Source organism: Hylobates moloch, unplaced genomic scaffold (assembly GCF_009828535.3).
Source record: "Hylobates moloch isolate HMO894 unplaced genomic scaffold, HMol_V3 SCAFFOLD_7, whole genome shotgun sequence".
Taxonomy (NCBI): domain Eukaryota; kingdom Metazoa; phylum Chordata; class Mammalia; order Primates; family Hylobatidae; genus Hylobates; species Hylobates moloch.
In genome coordinates, this window is record NW_026652282.1 from 65,039,547 (window position 1) to 65,043,739 (window position 4,193).

A 4,193-nucleotide genomic window follows, 5' to 3' on the forward strand; every position below is an offset into this window, starting at 1 on the left:
CTAACATTTCTGACACCAAATGTGTGGGTTTTCTGCAATAAGCAATTCTTTAACTCTCTAGAGAAACCAATTGGGTGCCCTACAATTTAATTTAATTTTGACACTACTCCACTTAGTGGAGACCTCACCAATTAGGGTGTCAGTTCCACAGGTCTACCTCCCACTTCAGATGCTAATCTCAAATAGTGGGTCCCCAGGCTACTCACACTACTTATTTGGCTACAGATTGGGGGTTCCAAAGCACACCCCTTCTTAATGTTTGATAATTTGCTACAATGGCTCACAGAACTCAGGGAAACATTTTACTTACATTTACTGGTATATTATAAAGGATATCATAAAGTGTATGCATGAATAGCCAGACAAACAGATAAATAAGGAAAGGTCTGGAAGGGTTCTAAGTGAAAGAGTTTCTGTCCCCATGGAGTTTAGGGAGTGTTACTATCCTGGCATGTAGATATATTTGCCAACCTGGAAGCTCTTCAAAGCCCATTGCTTATGGTTTTTTACATAGGTTACATTATGTAGGCATGATTGATTAATTCGTTGACCATTGGTAATTAAACTCAATCTTCAGCACCTCTCCACTCCCTGAATGGCTAAAAGTGAGGCTGAAAGTTTTAACCCTCTAATCATATGATTGGTTCCTCTGGCTACTTACTCCCATTCTAAAGGATTTAGGGGACCATCACAAGTCACTTTACCAGCATAAACTCAGGTATGGTTGAAAATAGCTTATTATGAATAACAATGACATTCTTTTCACTTCTATCACTCAGGGAATTCTAAGAGTTGGAAAAGTTTGGTGTCAAGAACCCAGGTCAAAGACTAAATATACATTTCTTTTTATATCATAATGTTACACATGTTCTATAAATTTTTATTACATCCTATTGATTGATGTTGACATTCAGTTATTTTACATCTTGCAGATTTCATGTCTGTATCACCTGTTTCATGTCTGTAGCACCATTGTGTCTTGAATGTATATAATGTGTTTGATTTCACAGACTCACAGCTGAGACTCTGGACTTTGGACTTTTGCCTTGGTGCTGGAACAAGTTAAGATTTGAGGCTTTGCCATCGATGACAAACACACAGCCAACATGTTACTGAATGGGGAAAAGTTGTAAGCATTCCCCCTGAGAACTGGAACAAGACAAGGATGCCCACTTTTACCATTTTTATTCAACAGAGTACTGGAAGTCCTATCCAGAGCAATCAGACAAGAGAAAGAAATAAAGGATATTCAAATTGATAAAGAGGAAGTCAGACTGTCGCTGTTGCTGATGATATGGTTGTGTATTTAGAAAACCCTAAAGACTCATCCACAAAGCTCCTAGAACTGGCAAATGAATTCAGAGAAGTTTCAGAATACAAAATTAATGCACACGAATCAGCAGCTCTGCTATACACCAAACAGAGACCAAGCTGAAAGTCAAATCAAGAACTCAACCTGTTTAACAATACTTGCAGAAAACATGCTTAGGAATATATCTAACCAAGGAGATGAAAGAATTCTACAAAGAAAACTACAGAACACTGCTAAGAGAAATCATAGATGACACAAACAAATGGAAACACATCCCATACTCATAGATGGGTAGAATCAATATTGTGAAAATGACCATACTGCCAAAAGCAATCTACAAATTCAATGTGATTCCCATCAAAATACCACCATCATTCTTCATAAAATTAGGAAAAAAAATCCTAAAAAATTCATATGGAACCAAAAAAGAGCCCATATAGCCAAAGCAAGACTAAGCAGAAAGAACAAATCTGGAGGCATCACATTACCCGATTTCAAACTATATGTAGTCACCAAAACAGCATGGTACTGGTATGAAAATAGGCGCATAGACCAATGGAAAAGAATAGAAAACCAAGAAATAAAGCGAAATATAGCCAACTGATCTTCAACAAAGCAAACAAAAACATAGAGTGGGTAAAGGACACCCTATTAAACAAATGGTGCTGGGATAATTGGCAAGCCACATGTAGGAGAATGAAACTGGATTCTCATCCCTCACCTTATACAAAAATCAACTCAAGATGGATCAAAGACTTAAATCTAAGACCAGAAACCTTAAAAATTCTAGAAGATAACATTGGAAAATCCCTTCTAGACATTGGTTTACACAAAGACTTCATGACCCAAAGCAAATGCAACAAAAACAAAGATAGACAGAACTTAATTAAACTAAAAAGCTTCTGCACAGAGGAGAAATAATCAGCATAGCAAAGCAACAACCCACAGACTGGGAGAAAATCTTTGCAATCTATACTTCCAGGAAAGGACTAATATCCAGAATTTATATGGAATTCAAACAAATCAGCAAGAGAAAAACAAAAAATCTCATCAAAAATTGGGCTAAGTACATGAATAGACAATTCTCAAAAGAAGATGCATAAATGGCCAACAAACATATGAAAAAATAGTCAACATCACTAATTATTAGGGATATTCAAATCAAAACCACAATGCAATACCAACTTACTCCTGTAAAAATGGCCATAATCAAAAATATAAATAAAAATAAATAGATGTTGGCGTGGATGTGGTAAAAAGGGAAAACTTTTACACTATTAGTGGAAATATAAACTAGTACAACTACTGTGAAAAACAGTGTCGAGATTCCTTAAATAACTAAAAGTAGATTTACAATTTGATCCAGCAATCCTACTCCTGGGTATCTACCCAGAGGAAAAGAAGTCATTATACAAAAAAGATACTTGCACAAGCATGTACATAGCAGCACAATTTGCAATTAAAAAATATGGAACCAGCCCAAATGTCCATCAATCAACAAGTAGATAAAGAAAATATGATATATATATATACACACCATGAAATACTACTCAGCCATAAAAGGAATGAAATAACAGCATTCACAGCAACATGGATAAAAATGGAGACCATTGTTCTAACTGAAGTATCTCAGGAATGGAAATCTAGCATCTTATGTTCTCACTAATACGTGGGAGCTAAATTATGAGGATGCAAAGGCATAAGAATAATATAATGGATTTTCAGGACTTGGGAAAAAGTTGGGAGTATGGTGAGACTACACATTGGGTACAGTGTACACTGTGAGCAGTATACACTGCTGAGGTGATGAGTCCACCAAAATCTCAGAAATCACCACTAAAGAACTTATTCATGTACAAAAAAAAAACAATAAGAATGTTTAAAAAGTAAAGAAAAAAGACTTTGGGGCTTTGAAGGTGGAATGAAGATACTTGTATGTAAGAAGGGCATGAGTTTTGAGAGGCCAGAAGCATAATAGTATAGTTTGAATATGTGTGCCCTCCAAAACTCATGTTGAAATGTAATCCCAAATGTGACAATATTGAGAGGTGGGGGTCTTCAGGAGGTGATTCAGTTATAAGGGCTTTGTCCTCATGAATGCATTAACTTATTCATGGTTTAATGGATTAATTGGTTAATAGACTAATGGGTTATTATGGGAGTGAATCTAGTAGATTTAAAGAAGAGAAAAAGAGACCTAAGCTAGCATGCTCATCCCACTCACTATGTGATGCCCTATATCACCATGGGACTCTGCAGAGTCTCTGCCAGCAAGAAGGCCCTCACAAAATACTTACTCTTGACCTTGGAATTGTCAGCCTCCCTACCTATAAGAAATAAATGTCTTTTCTTTACCCAGTTTTAGGTATTGTCTTATGAGCAACAGAAAATGGAATAAGACACAGGCCAGCATTACCCTCATACCAAAGACAGGCAAGGACACTACAATAATAGAAATATTCAGGCCTATATCTCCAATGAACATAGACGCAAAAATCCTCAACAAAATACTAGCAAGTAAAATTGAATAGCACATTAAAATAATCACACACCTTAATCAAGTAGGATTTATCCCTGTGACACAAGGATAATTCACCATATGCAAAATTCATAAATGTGACACATCACATTAATGGAATAAAGAGCAAAAAACATGTTATTATCTAAATATATTTTAAATAAGCATTAGACTAAATTCAACAACCTTTAGTGATTAAAAATCTTTAAACAAATTAGGTACAGAGGAATGTACCTCAGTTCAATAAAATCCATCTGTCATAAGCCCACAGCTAACTCAACTCAATGGTAAAAAGTTGAAAATATTTCCTCAAGGATGCCCACTCTCCACACTTCTATTCAATATAGTACTGTAAGTCCTACC